Genomic DNA, 21263 nt, shown 5'->3' on the forward strand with positions numbered 1-21263 from the left:
TCGGTACAAGGAGGACCCGATAACAAAGGAGCTTACCACGGATCTGAAGACCAGGGCGCTTGAGCTTGTTCTGGTAAGGAATACACCCCCACGTAATTAGCTCCATATGGTTGCACTCTAATTAATCCCCAATATTTCTAAATGGTTCACGTTCCTTCCGCAGGAAACTGAAAGCAGTAGCGCGGGGTTGTGTCAGAGCTCCCCTTTCGACACCCCTTTAAATAGGGCGTTGGACATAATGAAAAACAAGGATAAGCTCACTAAGCCGACGTCAGCTGGTCGTGTGGCCGGCAAAGGCTTGTCCACAAAATGGGGGTCATACTATACCGCTGGTGTGCGGAAGGAGAAAAAGACCAGCTCGGAAAGCCAGACACGCGAGGTTGAAGCACTCAAGGCACAAGTGGCGCGGATTCCGGAGCTTGTCCAAGAGCAAGTGGAACAACAACTGGGAACGAAGCTCAACACCATGGTGCCTACGTTGATTCATGGGCCGGCGACGTGGATTGCGGGCGGCCAATAGGGGCCTCCCCCGGTTCCCAGCTTCACGGCCAGCAACTCGCACAGCGCGCAGGCGGCGCCATTGGTGTCTCCGGCGGAGGCGGTGTTCGTGTCTCCGGCGCCGGCACGGGCATTGGAGCTTAATGCACCCGGGTGTACGCCGGCCGGCACCTCGCCAGCAAGCGCCCCCTCCGTCAGTTGCACGCCCGCCGTCGGCGGTGCCTCGACATTAGCCGACCTCGACGGCATCACGGTAACTAAGCCTCTCGGCCGATGACTTCATCTCCTTGCCTTTGACTGGGTATCCCTGACGCCCTACATGTTTTCGCAGGGTGCCACCGACGTTCCTTGAACTCTTATGCACTTCGTGGGCGGCGAGTTGGTCGATGTCGCCAAGGGCAGAATCGTTCAACCGGGCAACCACATGTTCCACGGTAATCCGATGGCACCCACAGTGTATAGGGTTGAAGTGGTTCGGGTGCTGCCAGGCTGCAACGAGCTGTTACCTCCGATTCGACCCGCTGGGGCCGACAAAGAAGATGAGATGACCCTCAGCGCCTGCGTAAACTGGCCCCTGCTTTGGCCGAAGAGCCAGATTCGTTTGGGGGCGGGGACACCACCCCATAGACAAGACCGCCAGTCGTGCTGGCGCCAAGCCATGGCAAGAATGCAGCAACGCTACCGGACCTGCCGGACATCCCTATGGCATAGGATACGGACATCCCTATGGCATAGGATCCGGACGACGACGACAACGACGACGGTACATTTACCAATGTCGATAAGTACTTTGCCGAACATGGGTACGCTGACGAGTTCTGCGGGCCTCTTTCTCAAGAACCCAACCAAGACGACCGCAATCTAGCTGATATGGCAGAGAAATCCAATTGCAACAGGCGTCGTCTGGCGTTCAGTTCTCAGGAGACGCCTCCAGCTCCCGCCTTCACCGAGCCTCAGATAGCTGAGGTGCGAAATATTATCAGCCCCAACACGCTCAAGAAGGCGGTCTGTGAGCAGAACTCGGTCCCATTACAGGAGATCAAGAAGAAGGGACAGAAACGAAAGACTAACAAGGGCGCCGGTGCGAGCCAGCCGGCACCGAGTTCGATCCGTGCTCAGGACGGGCCACCTTCACCTGAGGATATCTCGAGGAGGGTGCATGTGGCGGGTAGGGCGATGCTACCGCCAAATATGCTCAATGCTGCAACCGGTGCTATGCGGAGTCTGCACGACAGTGTTCTTTCTTTGGAGAAGCGGCGTCTCAGAGAGAATGATGTTGCATACCCGGTTTTCGTGGCCAAGGTGCCAGAGGGCAAGGGCTTTGTGGATGGTGACATCGGGGGTACGATCGTCCTGCGGTTTGATGACATCTTTGCTATGTTTAACCTTCATCCGCTGCACTACACCTTCGTTCGGCTGTTTTCGCTGAGTATGGAGATGCGGATCATTAGAGACAAGACCCCGGACATCGTGATAGTCGACCCCTTCTACATGCGTGCCAAGCACTTGAGCAGCGCTGGGGGCCGCCAAGTTACGAGTTCACACCTCGAAGGCGTCATTCTGGCAAACCCAGATAAGGATAACTTCCTTGTGGCTTACTTTCCCGAGTAAGTCATCCCTTAACCGCCCCGTAACATATGACTTCTTAGATTTCGATCGTTCTTTTTTTATAACATTCCGTGTTCTGTGCAGTGACACACATTGCACACTCATCCTCCTAAGCCCGAAATATTCCATGGCCACGTATTTCGACCCAAACCGTAACTCCAAGATAGACTACACAAATGTCAAGAAAGTTCTTGATGATGTTCTCCCCGGCCACGCCAAATCTGGAGGCACCTTCACCAGGGCAGTTTGTAAGTACGGCAAGCACACCTTCTCACACAATACGAAGTTCTGTTGCGTCAAGCAGCCGCCTAGCGGTCAGAAGGATGCCTACTACGCCCTCCATCACATGCGGGCGATCGTAAGGGACCATCATCACCTTCTGCTACCAGATAGTCTCAAAGATTGGGCCGCGAGGTTGTCGGCAACCCAGGACGCGGACCTCAGACAAGAATTCTTTCGCATCCAGTCGGAGTTTGCAGACATCATCCATCAAGATGTCCTTCATACCTCGGGACAGTTCTTCCGCAAATATCAACCATCCAACAGTGAGATAGATGGAATGCTACAAATGCAGGGTGACAAAGACCGTGATTTCATGACCATCACGACAGACGATGGCTTCATCCACGCTCCTGTCCGATGAGTCGAGTCAAAAGTAGTGATGTGTAGTTCTGAAACATTGATTGGCTCATGTTGTAATTAAACTTTAATGAATTCGTATGTCTCTTTGGTTTGGACAGTCGTTCAACTTAGATGTAATCGATGCTATTTATTAGTAGGACCATGAATCGTGCTATTAATGTCTTGCTTTCGATCCTTTTGTTGCATACTTACATATTGCTTATGTATTGTCTGTTGTTTGGCTTGTGCATAGAGATGCCGTCGTATGTCGTGTACAAGGGTAAGGTTCCCGGAGTCTACGACAACTGGGAGGAGTGTCGGAGAAAGGTTCACCGTTTCAGCGGTAACAGTTACAAAGGGTACACCACTAGGGCGGAGGCCGAATCTAGATACGCCCGCTATCTAGCGGGAGAGAGGAGGGAGCGTTGGAGGAACCGGATGAAGACCAGTTTGATCGCGATGATGCTCATCGTCATGACGGTAGCTCTCTTCTATGTGATGGTAGTTTAGATGATCGATATCGACTTGTAATGTGAAGACAAACTCGATACTCGCGGTCTTGAGACTTGTAATGTTTTATCTTTGTTCGGTCTTTTGAATTCGGAGACTAATATGATGAATTGTATTCGGAGACTAATCTTCTATTGTATTCGATGAATCTGCTGTTGTTGTGTGCTGCTGTCTATATTTTGTCCAGTAATATATTTTGTAACCTGTGCAAAAATCAGAAAAGTAAAAAAAAAACAAATATTCATACTAATGGCGCATCACCTCCTGGTGCGCCATTAGTATGACAAAGGATACTAATGGCGCATCACCTCAGAGTGCGCCATTAGTATGACAAAGCACATGGTTACGTATGGCCCCCCGGGAGGCATACTAATGGCGCATGTTCTTACATACTAATGGCGCACTGCGTGGTGCGCCATTATTATACCAGATACTAATGGCGCACCAGTGGTGCGCCATTAGTAAAAAATACTAGTGACGTGCTACTAATGGTGCACCGTAGTGCGCCATTATTAGGAAAAACCGGTGCACCATTAGTAGGCCTTTTCCTAGTAGTGCCACCACGACAAGAGAATGACAACGCCAACAATGGAGAAGATCAAGAAGAAGAAGAAGATGAAGAAGAAGTTCAACCAAGAATCAAGCAAAAGCTTTCACGAGTTCGAGCAAGAATTGCTAAAGACCATCCCGTCGAGCAAATCTACAATGCTATTCAAACCGGGAGAATCACTCGCTCTAAAACTCGTTTAGCTAACTTTTGTGAAAACTATTCTTTCATCTCTAGCATTGAACCTATGAAGGTCGAAGAAGCATTGGAAGATCCGGATTGGATAAACGCTATGCATGAACAGCTACACAACTTTGAGAGAAACCAAGTTTGGACATTGGTTGAGAAGCCCGACAACAAACACAACATCATCAGTACCAAATGGGTGTTTTGCAACAAGCAAGATGAAGATGGACAAGTTGTTCGCAACAAAGCACGTCTCATCGCCCAAGGCTACACACAAGTCGAAGGTATGGACTATGGTGAGACTTATGCTCCCGTTGCTAGACTTGAGTCTATTCGCATCTTACTTGCCTATGCTAATCACCATGATATCACATTGTACCAAATGGACATTAAAAGTGCCTTTTTAAATGGTGAGATAGAGGAGGAAGTTTATGTTAAACAACCTCCCGGCTTTGTCAATCCTAAGAAACCAAATCATGTTTACAAACTTCACAAAGCTCTTTATGGTCTTAAACAAGCTCCTAGAGCTTGGTACAAATGCTTAACTAAGTTTCTTCTTGGAAAAGGATTTGAAATTGGGAAGATTGATTCTACTCTTTTCACTAAAAGGGTTAATGGAGAATTATTTGTATGCCAAATTTATGTTGATGATATCATATTTGGATCAACTAACCCTCATTTTAGTGAGAAGTTTGGAAAGCTAATGTTGGAGAAGTTTGAGATGTCAATGATGAGTGAACTCAAATTCTTTCTTGGGTTGCAAATCAAGCAAACTAAGGAAGGTACTTTTGTCTCTCAAACGAAGTACACTAAGGACTTATTCAAGAAGTTCAATATGCAAGAATGCAAAGGTATGACTACACCCATGCCTACTAGTGGACATCTTGATTTGACCAAAGATGGTGAACCGGTTGATCAAAAGGTTTATCGCTCTATGATTGGTTCATTGTTATATCTATGTGCTTCACGTCCCGATATTATGCTGAGTGTGTGCATGTGTGCAAGATATCAAGCTGCTCCTAAAGAATGTCATCTTAAGGCTGTGGAAAGGATAGTGAGATACTTAATACATACACCAAATTTTGGCATTTGGTATCCTAAGAGGGCCTCTTTCGATCTTGTTGGCTACTCTGACTCAGACTATGCCGGAGACAAGGTTGATAGAAACTCCACTTCTGGTACTTGTCAATTTCTTGGTAGATCTCTTGTGTCTTGGTCCTCCAAGAAACAAAACTCGGTATCCTTATCCACCGCCGAAGCGGAGTACATTGCCGCTGGTTCATGTTGTGCTCAATTACTTTGGATGACCCAAACTCTTAAAGATTATGGGATATATGTGAAACATGTTCCATTGCTTTGTGACAATGAAAGTGCTATCAAAATTGGACATAATCTTGTGCAACATTCTCGAACTAAGCATATTGAAGTTCGTCATCATTTCATTTGAGATCATGTTACTAAGGGTGACATTGATCTTAATCATGTTCGCACCAAAAAGCAATTAGCGGATATATTCACTAAACCTCTTGATGAGAAAGTGTCTTGCAGGTTGAGAGGAGAATTGAACATCATTGATGCTTCAAACTTGGAGTAGAAACTCCATTGGTTACATGCAAGACATGAACTTATGACTAATCCTTGATATTTCTCTTATGATGAAAATCTTATGTCTTGGACATATTTGCATCTTGCATGTTATATAACCCATGTAGGTACTTGGTTGAATAAAATTCCATGAGATTGTAATCTACTCACATCTTGAGCAATCTCTACGTCACCAAATCTCTATACAAAGGTGGTTGAAGACAAGGAAGCACGGAACCATTCAAACATATCCTTTGACAAATTCTATGTTGAGCTTCATGATTGTCATTTTTGGATACACAAGTGCTCTTCCTTGCAAGAACTAACCCATGTAGGTATATGAACTCAAATTCCAAGTGGTGCCCCCAACTCTTGATGAGCTACATCAACCTTGAGAAACCACACAAGTTCAACTACATGATCAACACCACCAACCAAGGTATGTTATTCCATCTTAGAGAAGCTTTACTCCGAGACATGAGCTAAAGCAACTCGACAAGATGTGAATACATCAAGGTGCTTAAACGAAAAATGGTAACCCCATTTTGAGCTTAAACGATGAGTATGACCTATGATCAAGTGATCTCACTTGACTCCTAAGTCAATATACTCTAACATAGGTGACTCTGTCGCCGACCATCTCTAGATGAAGTTCACTTATGTTCGTCTTTGTGTTTTTGCATTTGTCTCATGCATATTTGTTTCCCCTTCAAAAAACACTTCATCTAGATTTCTTTCTTTTCTTTTTTGTTTGCTCTGCATTTCATGCATCAATTCATTGCATATCATTTAGTAAATTCCTTGCAAATCTTTGTGAGATCTTTCTAGTCTAAGTGAGCTGAGGTGACAAGTGTTTTCTCTGTGATGAACTCGGTTACACCGATTTGTTACTTTCGGTCCAACCGAAAAATTTCGGTACCACCGAAGCATATCACTCGGTGCCACCGATTTAACAACAGGAAAAACGGTTTTGCCACTTATTCTGAGTTTTTTCTGATCCAGCTCCACTCAATGAATCTTGTCCTCTAACAAGCATCCCATTTTTATCAAGTGTTTTATGTTGTGACTCAAGGACCAAACCCATTCACGACAAATTCCAGAGGGGGAGAGAGAAATCATTTTTATCGAACCCTTCCTGGAAATTCATGTCAAAGGGGGACAGAGAGATCACATCAAAGCTTATCATTTTAGAGAGAGTATCACCTTCTCAGGGGGAGAGAGATCCTTCAGGGAGAGAGAGAGATCCAGGGGAGAGAATACTAGTAGAAAGTATTTCTCAAGGATCCCAGATGCTTGGTGTTCAAGAGGAGAGATGCCACATGTCTTCTTGAGGGGAAATACATGTTCATATGTGCTTATTTGCATTAGTTTGTATTAGCTCTGTTCATTTATATCTTTCAACTCTGATTTTCTGTTCCCTATCTTCTCCCAGTATCCCATGCTAGATTTAGGGGGAGCAAGATATCCAAGGGAAAGAAATCATTCAAATTCATTGCATATCTTTACTCTTGGGGACATGTCTAATCAAATGTGGTACTTAGTACTCACTCTCTACATGTCATCCCAGTCTTGGTATTCTTGTGGTTTCTTCTGTTTGCTCTGGTTAGTAGATGTATCTGTGTTATCTAACCTTGTTTACACAGGTTCATTCCATCCTAATCCTACTCAAGACTACAAGGTAAGTATATGCATCACAATCATGTGTATGAGGAATTCTTGCTGATGTACATACTGTTTGCAAGAAGGACTCATGGGCATGAAGGTATTTCCTTTAATATTTTTTTGCTCTGATGCATATGGCCAAGATACATGTAACACATTGCCTGATCTATCATGGTTATGCTCTCACATACTTCTATATGTCATATTCACATGATTGCATACATGTAGGGGGAGCCTATGCTTGTTACATGTCTTTCCAAAGCTTCACTTGCTATTCTTTATATCCTTATCTAAATCTTTGATGTATGTTGTCATCAATTACCAAAAAGGGGGAGATTGAAAGCACAAGTGCTCCCTAGGTGGTTTTGGTAATTAATGTCAACATATGTCTTGTTGGACTAACACTTTTATCTAGTATATTTCAGACAAGTTCAACATTGGAGTGGCATGGACTAAAGGATGTGGGAACTCCTTCAAGATGCTAAGGACAAAGGATTGGCTTAAGCTTCAAGCTCAAGACTCTTCATTTTACATTTTAGTGATCCAAGATCACATTGAGTCTATAGGAAAAGCCAATACTATCAAGGAGGGATGAGGTGTTGCTTAATGAGCCTCTTGCTTCATGTGCTTAGTGATATGCTCCAAAAATCCTCAACCACTTTCTCACATCCACATATGACCTAAACCTAAAGCCCAAATCGGTCACACCGATTCTTTCTATCTGGCGCCACCGAGTTCAGATGTCATAGCCACTGCCAGAAACCCTAGGAAAATTGGTCTTACCGATAGGGATCTCGGTCTCACCGAGATGGGATTGTAATCTCTCTGTGTATGTCCATTATCAAAATCGGTCTTACCGAGTTTGAGCAATCGGTACTACCGAGATTACAATGCAAACTCTCTAGTTAGCTAATTACCAAAATCGGTCTCACCGAGTTTGTGTAATCAGTCTCACCAAGATTATGCTATGCCCTAACCCTAACCGAATCGGTCTCACCGAGTTGCATTTCGGTCCCACCAAAATTCCTAACGGTCACATTGTTTGCTAAATCGGTCTGACCGAGTTTATTGATTCGGTCCCATCGAGTTTGGTAAATTGTGTGTAACGGTTAATTAGATTTTCTGTTGAGGCTATATATACCCCTCCACCTCCTCTTCATTCGTGGAGAGAGCCATCAGACTAAACCTACACTTCCAACTTACCATTTCTGAGAGAGAACTACCTACTCATGTGTTGAGGCCAAGATATTCCATTCCTACCATATGAATCTTGATCTCTAGCCTTCCCCAAGTTGCTTTCCCCTCAAATCTTCTTTCCACCAGATCCAAATCCTATGAGAGAGAGTTGAGTGTTGGGCAGACTATCATTTGAAGCACAAGAGCAAGGAGTTCATCATCAACGCACCATTTGTTACTTCTTAGAGAGTGGTGTCTCCTAGATTGGCTAGGTATCACTTGGGAGCCTCCGACAAGATTGTGGAGTTGAACCAAGGAGTTTGTAAGGGCAAGGAGATCGCCTACTTCGTGAAGATCTACCGCTAGTGAGGCAAGTCCTTCGTGGGCGACGGCCATGGTGGGATAGACAAGGTTGCTTCTTCGTGGACCCTTTGTGGGTGGAGCCCTCCGTGGACTCGCGCAACCGTTACCCTTCGTGGGTTGAAGTCTCCATCAACGTGGATGTACGATAGCACCACCTATCGGAACCACGCAAAAAACATCCGTGTCTCCAATTGCGTTTGAATTCTCCAAAACCCTTCCCTTTACATTCTTGGAAGTTGCATGCTTTACTTTCCGCTGCTCATATACTCTTTGCATGCTTGCTTGCTATATGTTGTGAATGTTAAATTTGTGCCTAAACTCCACTTAAACTTAAAGAATCATAAAAACTGCAACTTTGGTATTTAGTGTCTAATCACCCCCCCTCTACACACATCTTCTCAAGGTCCTACACCAAGCCATAAGAAGAATGGGTATTGGTCATATCCTACCCATTGAGGAACCTCTTGTGGCCGAAGGAGAAGGACAATGCTCCACTCAAGTGGAGCCATCACCAACCCAAGACCACACGCTTCCGAAGAACATAGTGAAGGCCCTCAACCTCGTGAACAAGACCAAGGGCAAGATCAACCTCAAGATGATGATGATTCACCAAATGATGCCGAAGGTCAAGTTCCCCCCTCGAGCAAGTTCAAGATCAAGAGCAAGCTCAAGATCTTGAACAAGCTCAAGACGGCGCTAAAGATAGTCAAGTTAATCCTCCTCCCTCCACATCCGAGGAGGAATTAGAGCGTCGTGCCACGACGATCGCTTCCAAGCTCACCATCAAAGGTCATCTCATGGAGAATGTGGTTGGAAGCCTAAGAAAGGGGGTAAGCACTCGTAGACAATTAGCAAACTATTGTGAACCTCACGCGTTTGTCTCTTGTGTTGAACCCCAAAAGGTCTATGAGGCGCTCGAAGATTCGGATTGGCTCAATGCCATGCATGAAGAACTCAACAACTTCGAGTACAACAAGGTGTGGAGATTGGTGCCAAGGCCGTCGGGGAACCACAACGTCATTGGAACCAAGTGGTTTTTCAAGAACAAGCAAGATGCTCATGGGAACATCATTCGCAACAAGGCAAGATTGGTAGCACAAGGCTACTCCCAAGTCGAGGATATCGACTACGGTGAAACCTTTGCTCCCGTTGCCCGCCTTGAATCAATTTGTTTGTTGATTTCTTATGCTTCCCATCACAACTTTAAGTTACAACAAATGGATGTGAAAAGTGCTTTTCTTAATGGTCCTATTAATGAGTTGGTTTATGTCAAGCAACCCCCGGGTTCGAGGATCCCTACTTCTCGGATCATGTGTATCAACTCGATAAGGCACTCTATGGCCTTAAACAAGCCCCACATGCGTGGTATGACCACCTTACCGAGTTGTTACAAGATCGCGGATTTGAGGTTGGGCAAATCGATCCCACTCTTTTTACTAAGAAGGTCAAAGGGGAGTTGTTTGTATGCCAACTATATGTTGATGATATTATCTTTTGTTCCCCTAACAAAGCTTTCAGTGAGGAATTTGCCGCTCTCATGACCTCTAAGTTCAAGATGTCTTCAATGGGAGAGTTGAAGTTCTTCCTTGGTTTTGATATCAAACAAAGAATAGAAGGTACCTTCATCAACCAAGCCAAATACACTCAAGACATGCTAAAAAGATTCAAGCTAAGTGATGTCAAGCCGGCATCTACTCCAATGCCTACCAAGTGCCAACTTGACATTGATCCCAATGGTAAAGCGGTGGATCAAAAGGTATATCGCTCCATGATTGGATCCTTGCTTTACCTTTGTGCATCTAGACCAGATATCATGTTGAGTGTGGGAATTTGTGCATGGTTTCAAGCCGCACCGAAGGAAAGCCACTATGTGGCGGTCAAGCAAATCTTTCGATATTTGGCTCATACCCCAAACTTTGGCTTATGGTACCCAAGAGTAGCAAACTTCAATCTTGAAGGTTTTACAAATTCCGATTGGGCGGGAGACAAAGTGGATAGGAAGTCCACTTCCGGAGGGTGTCAATTTCTTGGTTGCTCTTTGGTAAGTTGGTCTTCCAAGAAGCAAAGTTGTGTGTCTCTCTCGTCCACTGAAGCGGAATATGCGGCGACCGGTAGTTGTTGTGCACAACTACTATGGATGAGGCAAACTTTAAAGGAGTATGGTGTCATTTGTGACAAAGTGCCTCTTTGGTGTGACAATGAAAGTGCCATCAAGATTTCTCTCAACCCGGTGCAACACTTCAAGACGAAGCACATTGAGATTCGGTATCACTTCATCCGGGATCATATTAGGCGAGGGGAGATCGAGCTCAAGTATGTCAACACTCATGATAACCTTGCAGATATTTTCACGAAGCCCTTGGATGAAGCAAGATTTCACGAGTTAAGGCATGAGCTAAATATCATTGATTCGAGCAATGTGACTAGAACCCTTACACATCCCACCACACTCAACTTGTTGTCTAGTTTAGGTGTAGGCATGGACATAGGGGGAGTGTTGTTCTCTCAATGAACTCTCCCTCCCCCATTATGCATAATTTAATCAACTCTTTCACATTAGCCAATTTTGTTGGTACATGTGCTTCAAAGACGAGTTTTGGTCATGGGCCCAAAGATAATTCTTCGCAGTGCCATACCAATCAACTCAGACATAGGTGGTTTCGGCCACCGCCCCCTCCTTGGAGAGGTTGTGTCTTGTTGTGGTCTTTGTTGCCTCGTGGTTGGGTGCAGTGTTTCGCTTGTTAGTTCGTTGGTGTGTTTGTTCTCTTGAAGGTTCCGTGCAAAGTTGTTTTTCACCCGTGTTTGAAACTGCATTCTCTTGGGTTCACGGTACTACCGTGGTACGCCACGGTACTACCGCAGGGCACGGTACTACCGCAACCAGCACGACAGTAGTTTTTTACTACCGCTGGTTGAGCAGTACTACCGCCCACGGCGAGGTACTTCCGCCCGGGCGGTACTACCACAATGAGTCGAGGTACTATCGTGACGTAGCGAGCGCGTGGGGGTTATGAGTGGGCAGGGGGAGTTCCAACTCCCCCATACCCATTCACTCCTTCTTCCCACGCTGCCTCTCTCTCTCCTGCCCTCGAACGGCGCCGGAGACCCTTGCCCGGATCTCCCTCTCCGGCTGCTCTCCTCGGATTCTGACGGGTGGGATCGTTCCCTACCACTTCCTCTTGCCATGGACCAAGGTCTTTCCCCAAATCCCTCTTGTTTTGGCGTGTTCTTTTGCTTCTAGGTTTTTGGGGAGATGCTAGTTGTTCTTAAGATTTTAGGCTAAATCTTTGCAAGAGTAGGATGGAGGAGAGTAGTAATGCGTAGAGTTTATACATAATATGTTGTCCCGTGGTAGATTTGATCAGCCGTAGTACCGCTTTGTCATCACGGTAGTTCTCAGATTCAATTGTTGTTTCAGATCTGAAAACACGCGGTACTACCGCACCTCCGTCGCGGTACTACTGTGACCTGTCGCGGCACTAATTGTTTAGTTCCGCGCAACCAAGCAGTGCTACTGTTGTTGTCAAATCTATCATGTGGCAATTATTATGTGCGAATTCTACTTGTTTCTTTGTTTTAGTGAGTTCTTTGCACTGATCCTTCTCGCGTTTATTGCGTGTTTGTGGTGTGTGGCTCAGGCGCTCATGCTCGCCGGTCCAATCCAAGCCGTGACACGGGTTCCAAGCGCCTTCACAATCAAGACGAAGCTCCTGAGGGCTCTAGTGCCCCCCAACGCAGGACCAAGACCACCGCCACCAAAGACAAGGAACCCGCCATGGGTATGGATGAGATGCCGCTTGCTGAGTTCGTCTCTCGTAGGAAGATCAATCCCTACGTGACTCCTCGTGCCAACCTTCGATGGAATGAGTTGTTCTGGACCAAGCAGCAAAACCTCATTTATTTGGATGTGATCAAAGCCAAGAGGAATATCTATGTGGACGTGCATTGGATCGACATGCATCACATGAGGGAAGAGAAGCACCGGACATACTTTGGTGAGGCTCTGGATCTAGTGGAGCAGTTTGGCATTGAGCATATCATCTCCTTTCACAAAGACTATGATCCGGAGATTGTGGCTCAGTTCTTCGCCTTGATGTACTTTCACCCTAATGAGGACAGGACGATGACTTGGATGACCAATGGTCGGCGGCTGACGGCTACATGGAAGGAGTTCATGACTCTGCTTGGTGTTTCGGATGAGGGGCTCACCACACCCCAAGGTGTTCGCCCTCATGCCAATCCCGAGTCTGCCAACAAGAACAAGCTTCAGCCCTTCCTTGTTGAGAAGAAGCTCTCCAGTGGAAAGTCTTCGTGGGTGCTCAACTCTTTCCTTGACATCATGTACTGGATATTCCGCAACTCTCTCTTCCCACGCATTGGGGATAAGGACAAGGTACACGCTTATCTGGTGGACATGTTGCTCCTTTGTGAAGAAGCGCGCAACTCTCATACATTACCACTTGATGTCTCACACATCATGCGGTGTGAGCTTCGGTTTGCCATCTTCAACCGCAAGGTTCCCATTTATGGACCATATCTGTTTCTGTTGATCACTGCAACTTGGGAGAAGCTCTACCCTCAGGATGACTTTGAGGCTCCTGATTGGATTCGCCATGATTCCATCCGGCTCCGTGTCAAGCCTTAGTGGGCTAACACCACTTCTTGTGCTGAGGCTGCGGCTTCCATGGATGTGGATGCAGATGAGGATGAGGAGGAGCCAGCAGATGAGGTCAGCTCTGAGGATTACACCCCTCCCGCCTCTAAGCTATCTTGGGCTAAGAGGCCGACGAACAAGATGAAGACCTTGTTCTGCATGCAGGCCAAGGGTCAGTACAGGTCTCATGTTGCCTCCAAGGAGAGTCGCCGCCGGGACAAGAAGATCTTGAAGTTGTATGGAGAGGACGTCTCTGGCGGTTCTGAGGATCACATCACTCCGGAGGCTGAGTGGATGCCGAAGCAAGGCTTCAAGTGGACCGATTCTAAGGAGGACGTCGAGGAGACCATTCCTGCTGTCGAGTCTGACGAGGACCGTGACTCTGACTATTCCGCTTGAGCCACCACTTGTGTGTCGGTGTCCTCTCTGCCTTTTTGGCGTCTCGATGTCAAAGGGGGAGAGAGTGTAGGGATTTGCGAGAGTCTTGTGTTTGCTTTGCTCGTGTTTGTTCCGTTGAACCTTGCTTTGCTTTGGTTTAGTTTGCTCGTGAGACTTGGTCTATCATATGGTGTAAGACATATGCACTCTTTCATACCTTATTTAGCCTATGCTAGTTTGTGCTATTGTTGTTTTGCTCTTAGTTACTATCTTGTTTAGTGTTAGCCCTTCTATTGCAATATATGCTTTGTCTCTAAAATATAGGGGGAGTGGTGATCCTAATATTCGTGCCGCGTAGTCCAAAGCACTTTACTCTCTAGCATGAATCTAGGGGGAGCTCGTCTATATTCTAGAGATGTGGGGTTTGCTTGTGCTACATTCTTTCCCTTCATGCAAATCCCGTATTGTCATCAATCCACCAAAAAGGGGGAGATTGTAAGGGCATGTTTATCCCTAAGGTGTTGGTGATTGATGACAATGCTTTTGCGGACTAATCGTGTGCCTTGAGTATTTCAGTTGCTTCGTCGTTAGGCACAAGACGGTTTGTTACCCCTCAAGGACTATTGAAGACGGTGGTGTTCTACGTCTCTTTTGGTGGAGTTGAGTCGTAGGATAGCCGTACTATTAAGAGGGGGTCCGCGTTGGAAAGGTTTGGGTGGAATCATCATGTACACGTTTTCTCCCTTTGCATCGCCTTTCCCTTTGCGCTTTGGAGCATCCTCCGTTATCTTCATAGTTATGCAAAAAGAAGGATTCCTAGTGTTGCTATTCTGAGGCATGTGGTTGTACTGCTCCTAGGAGCGGTAGTACCGCAGGCCCCTGCGGTAGTACCGCATGCCCTCGCGGTAGTACTGTAGGCGCACACGGTAGTACCGCTCCTATGGAGTTGTAGTACCGTGGCCTCTGGCCAGGCTCAGCCTCTCTTGCGGCTGTAGGGGCGGATGTAATTTTTTACATCCGCGCCCTACGCGGTAGTACCGCCCCAGGTGCACGGTAGTACCGTGAGCCCTGGTCCGGGTCAGTAGCACGAATGGAAGTAGGGCGGATGTAATTTTTTTACATCTGCTCCCTGCGTGGTAGTACCACAAGCCAGGCGCGGTAGTACCGTGTCGGATTTTTGCACTGTTCGATTTTCAGCGGAAGTAGACACGGATGTATTTTTATTCATCCGTGCCCTTCCCAGCCTAGTCCATCCTGGCCTTGCGGTAGTACCGCAAGGGGGAGCGGTAGTACCGCGTCGGCGGCAGTACCGCTCTCAGCCTTGGCAGCTCTAGCCTGGACTAGCCCCTGCCGCTGCAGCGGTAGTACCGCGGACTGGCACGGTAGTACCGTAAGCCCCTGCGGTAGTACCGCTTGTCTGGAGCGGTAGTACTGCAGGTCGTGGGCTGAGTAAGTGGATAACGGTTGGATTTTTCTCTCCACTATATAAGGGGTTTCTTCTTCCTCTAGTTGACTACCTCTTCCATCCCTAAGCTCCATTGTTGCTCCAAGCTCCATTTTCGCCTGATCTCTCTCCCTAGCCAATCAAACTTGTTGATTTGCTCGGGATTGGTTGAGAAGGCCCCGATCTACACTTCCACCAAGAGAAATTTGATTCCCCCCACTAATCCCTAGCGGATCTTGTTACTCTTGGGTGTTTGAGCACCCTAGACGGTTGAGGTCACCTCGGAGCCACAGTCCATTGTGGTGAAGCTTCGTGGTGTCGTTGGGAGCCTCCAATTAAGTTGTGGAGATTGCCCCAACCTTGTTTGTAAAGGTTCGGTCGCTGCCTTCAAGGGCACCAATAGTGGAATCACGGCATCTCGCATTGTGTGAGGGCGTGAGGAGATTACGGTGCCCCTAGTGGCTTCTTGGGGAGCATTGTGCCTCCACACTGCTCTAACGGAGACGTACTTCCCCTCAAAAGGAAGGAACTTCGGTAACACATCCTCGTCTCCACCGGCTCCACTCTTGGTTATCTCGTGCCTTTACTTGTGCAAGCTTATTTATGTTGTATCCCTTGCTTACTTATGTACTAGTTGTTATTGCATCATATAGGTTGCTCACATAGTTGCATATCTAAACAATCTACTCTGATGCAAAGTTTAAATTGGTAAAGAAAAGTTTAAAAAGTGTTAGTTGCCTATTTACCCCCCCTCTAGTCAACTATATCGATCCTTTCAGTATGTGTACCGGTCTATCCAGAGTAGAGAGTTAATGCTTCAGAAAGACTATGTCTCGATCTTCCGATCATGGATGCGGTCGAGTCTTGTGAGGAAAAGTGTGCAACCTCTGCAGAGTGTATAAACTGATCATGGTTAGCCATTTCCCCGATTATGGACATCTTGAGTATCCAGAAGTGAATATTATTGTTGATGTCATCACTCCTTAATAAATGATTTGGTTTAATGATGATACTTGTTTAATGTTGGGATTTGAGTTGGAGGAACCTTCTCAAATATTGGTACAAACTTTGTAGTAAATAAAATTTATTCCTTTGTTGTAGGAAAAAATTAGCTTTATGCAAAACATTAAACTTAGAGCCTCCACCAGCTAAATATGCATGTAGATATAGTTCTTGCATTCATTGCTTTACAATGTAACTCTGCCAGCATATTTAATGTGCTGACCTACACGGCTGCAACGTCTCATGTTGCAGATTTTTCCGACGACGAATGAGGTGCGATAGGTCGTTGTCATGCACTTAGCTATGCCGTTGGAGTTGATGGACTCATTTATCTTCGAAGCTTCCACAGTTATTTAGTTTAGATGTCCTTCATCAATTTTATTTGTGTAACAGATACTTTTTATGAGGACCTCGATGTAATAAGTGTGTGATTAAACTCTGTTATAATTTCTCGAGTACCATGTGTGTCAGCATACCGATCCAGGGATGACACTTAAGCACAGAGACTTCGATCCATTGGGATCGTGGTCGCTACATAGACGCTTAACTAAGCGTCTCTGCTGTAGAAATAGGCATCAGTGCTTTAGAAAAACTCGGTTTATTTTTCTAAGCACCTCCCTAAGCATCTCCAGTTGTACAAGGCCTAAGAGCATCTCCAGCCGTTCAGCCCTCCAGGGCGCCGAAAAAGAGCGGCCTGGGGGCGAACCGGCGCTAGATTGGCCCCTAGGGGCAGCCTAGCTCCCAGCCACGCCCCCAGGCGCCGCCCCCAGCCACGGCAAATTCAAACGTAGTCATTCCCGCGCACAAAATAGACGCCACAATCCGACAATCAAGCGGCCAGTAGATCGGCGATCGGATGAAAAGTTTAGTGTACAAAAAGCAGAAAGGACGGAAGCGCGCATCAGGCGGCGAGGTCGGCCTCCGGCATCGGCGGAGTCGGCGTGCGCGGGCTTGACGGGGTCTCTGTGCTTGGCGGTGTCGGTGTGGCTTCTATGTTGCGGGGAGTCTCGGCGGCATCATCGCTCGGGCTTGGCGGCGGCGTTGGCGTGGGCGTGGGCATGGCGTGGGCGTCGAGGGAAGCTGGTTGAGGATGAGGCCACGCTCCACCAAGTACCATGCCTTGACCGCCTCATCATTGCTCTGGAGCATGTCCGCCCCGCCCAGCAGGAAAGCCAGGTCGGTGTTTCTCTTCTTCGCGGTGACGTTGGTCCGGAGTAGGTCGAGCTTGACGGCGCTGCTCGACATCAACGCCGACCACCGCGCCTCGGTCTTCTCTTCACGAAGGGCGGCCCGAACCTGTGTGTCGGCGAGGCAGTGCTGGATGGACTCCTTCATGTGAGTGGTGGCCGCGTCGGCGTGTTTCCCCTTCTTGGCACCTTTGTTGCCGTTCGGCCGCCCTTCTGACGCGCCCGGAGTCGGCGCGTCCAGCTTGTAGGTCTCCTTGGCCTTGTCAAGGGTGCGCCGGACTTCCGCCCACTTCTCGCACTTGTCAATGCGCTTGTAAACGTGGAGGTATTTGAATTCAGCGTCGTTGTTGCTCTGCCGATACAGGGCGAACATGCGCAACAACTGCACGGACGAGCAAACATTTGACAGGTGCACACGGCGAAGAGAGGCGGGAGACTGGCATGACATACCTGATCCTCAACGCTGGCGCCGCTCTCTGGGCGAGCGGCGACCTCCTCGACGACCCCATGCCATTTGTTGCACGCCCCCTGGATACGCCCCCAATGGTTCGCCATCGCCTTCGACCCGCGCTGCATGTAGACGCCTTTGAAGTAGGGGTCGACGAGCTTGCGCTCGTCGAACTCGGCCTTGATGCGCTCCTAGTACGTCTCGATGCTATGGTTCGTGCCGGTGGTCGGGTCGAGGCAGACGACTTTCCATGCTTCGGCAAGGAATTCCTCCTCCTTGGACGCCCACTTGATGCGCGGCTCGCCTGACCTGCCCGCCCGCTTCTTCTTCTTGCCCCTCCTCGCCGGAACAGTTGCCAGCTCCTCCTCCTGCTCCTCCTCCTCCTTGTCCTCCTGCTCCTCCTGCTCCTCGTTGCCGTAGATGTAGCTGAGCTCGCCGTCCATGCCGCCGCTGAGATCCACCGTCTCATCCGCGGTGAACCCGGGAGACGCGGCGGCCGCGGCCGAACCTGCCGCGATGATGTCGTCCATGTCGGCCTCGGTCTCGTCGGTGTCGCCGAGGTGCGAGAAGGGCAGCGTGCAATGGCAGAGAGGGGGCGTCGGGGAGGATGCGTATGCGGGCGGCGAGTAGTTGTATGGAGGGTACTGCACGCCGGTGAAGGCGGGCGAGGGCGTGCGTTTGGCCGGGTGTCCATGGGGGAAAGTGACGTTTGGGTTGAACCCACCGTGCGCGTCCCCGTCGGCGTAGCCCGGCGAAGACGATCCCCATGGCTGCGGCGACGGAGAGCCACCGCCTTGCTGGCCCCAGGGCGCATACTGCGCGTGGTTGCCGGGTGGATTTATCATCCCCGCGCAAGTTGCCTCGGCCTCGGCCTGGTCCGCCGAAGCGGCAGCGGCAGCGGCAGCCGCAGCCGCGCGTGCCGCGTTGTCACGGGCCTTCCTGGCGATGAACCTGTTCCGCCAGTCGGCGGTGACAGCCACCCGTCGCTGCACTTCCACCCTTCAATCGGCGTTTGTCATGCCCGGTAGCTTGGACGGCGGCGCCCTCGGCTTCCTCTGCTTCGGCTGGGCGACGGAGTCGGTCGCAGTTGCCGTGGCGCGGGGGACGACGTACTTCTTCGGTGGCATGGCAGCCGGCTGGGAGGCGAGCGGGAGGGAGATTAGCGGGAAGAAAGGAGAAAATGGGAGGGAAGTGGAGAAAAGCGGGAAGAAACGGCGGGAAGAGGCACTCGACTCGCCGACAGGACGGACCCACGCGCCCTTTTCTCTTGTGTCGGCGCCCCAGGCGCCCCCCAGGGCGTCGAGTTCTGCCTGGGTCCGCCGGCACCAGTTTCGGCCCGAGCCGGCGAAAAACGGGCTTCTGAGGGGGGTGGGGGCGACTGGGCCGTTTTCTCAGCGCCGGCGCGGCAAAAACACCCGGGGAGGGCCTGTTGGGGGCGCGGCTGGAGATGCTCTAAGGGGCCTATTGGGAGTGTGAGCGGACATGCTGCAAGTACTATGTGTCCTTACGCTGACATTCATGTGGGTATTTCTTTTTTGCTTTTTTCATTTTCTTTTCATGCTTAATTGTCTGGGCGTGGAAGATGGAAAGAGGAAGATGGCATGGCTTGCTTGGGATAAAATGATGCTACCAAATCAATGGGTGGAATGAGGGACATGCGGGCTTTCAATCAAGCACTTCTGGCTAAGCAAGCGTGGCGTTTAATTGAGCATCCGAAAAGTTTAGTGGCAAGGCTCCTGAAAGCTAAATATTTCCCAACTGGGGAATTAGTGGACACTGTTTTCACCGGAAATGCCTCGGCTGTGTGGAGAGGAATCGAACATGGTCTTGAATTGGTGAAAAAAGGCATGATTTGGCGAGTTGGGAATGGTAATAAGATCCGTATTTGGAGAGACCCGTGGATCCCTAAAGGACCATCCCTACGACCGATCTCTTCTAAGGGGAGATGCAGGCTGAACAGGGTAGCAAACCTGCTGGATGCTCACGGGAGATGGGATATCAACCTGCTAAATACATTTTTTTATGCCGGCCGATGTTCATGTTATCCGGTCGATCAGAATATCACCGAGCAGAGCGGACGACTTTATAGCTTGGTTTCCAGGAAAACATGGACTATTCTCAGTAAAGAGTGCATACTATCTAGCGATGCAAGATCACATCTAGAATCATAATGCTGTTGCTTGCAGTGCAAGACCGGAGGGAGATAGGCCTTGCTGGAATCTAATATGGAAGGCGGGTGTTCCACATAAAATGCGTACCTTTGCCTGGAAGGTCGCAGTGGACGCATTATTACCAACTAATGCATGCATGGTGAGACGACATGTAGGTGTTTCTGCACAATGTAATTTATGTGGGGCAGATGTTGAAGACTCTTTCCACGGTCTGATCATATGTCCCCATGCAAGAATTTTGTGGCAAGAGATGAGAGGTGAATGGCCTTTGCCTAATCAAGAGAAGCTTATTCATACTGGACCGGAATGGTTGTTTGGCATCTTGGCCGAGCAACTTGGACAAAGTTAGGGCAATGATAATCATACTGTTATGGAAAATTTGGAGTTTGCGAAACGATCTAGTCCATGGAAAGGAGACTCCGCCTGCGCATGTATCAAGTTCCTACCTAGCTAGCTATTTAACTTCCTATGATCAAGCGCAGAGACTCAATGTTCAGGACATAATCAAAGGCAAGTTTCCTCTGATAGAGACCCCATCTGCTCATCAACCGATTCAGGTGCAGGCAACGTCTTGGCCCAAGCCACCTCAAGGCTGGACTGCCCTCTCAATAGCTGGCACATTTGTGGATGAATCAGGGGAGGCGAGTGCTGGTATGATACTAAGGAACCCCGACGGATCAGTTATTTTCTCAGCATATAGATATCTATTCTATTGCAAGGATGTCCTAGAAGCTGAAATAAGTGCAATCTTAGAAGGACTGTCTTTGAGTTTAGAGCGTTCTGATTTACCAACCGTGATCCATTCTGAGAATCCGATTGTGGTTGCTGCCCTAACTGATGATTCACTCGACCGTTCTGCTTATGGACACTTGATGATAGAGATCAAGAAGCTCTTGGAGCTGTGTGGGTTTATTTCGTTGAAAATCGCTCGTAATCAAAATAGAGTTGCTCTTAGTCTAGCTGATATAGGGAGATCTGGAGGTAGCACCGCTTGTTGGTTGCACCGAGTTTCAGACGGTGTTCAGAATTTTGTATTAGCGGACTGTAACACTATTTCAGAGGAATAAATACACACTATTTTCTGCAAAAAAAAAATTGTCTCACTTACATGTGCAATAACCATAACACATCTAGATGTGCCCTAGACATCCATCAAACATATTATTGCTTGGCTCCGTTTAACGAATCGAGATTATTATGATGCAAAAAGAATTGAAAATAAAC

Source organism: Triticum aestivum, chromosome 3B (assembly GCF_018294505.1).
Source record: "Triticum aestivum cultivar Chinese Spring chromosome 3B, IWGSC CS RefSeq v2.1, whole genome shotgun sequence".
NCBI classification, from domain to species: Eukaryota; Viridiplantae; Streptophyta; class Magnoliopsida; order Poales; family Poaceae; genus Triticum; species Triticum aestivum.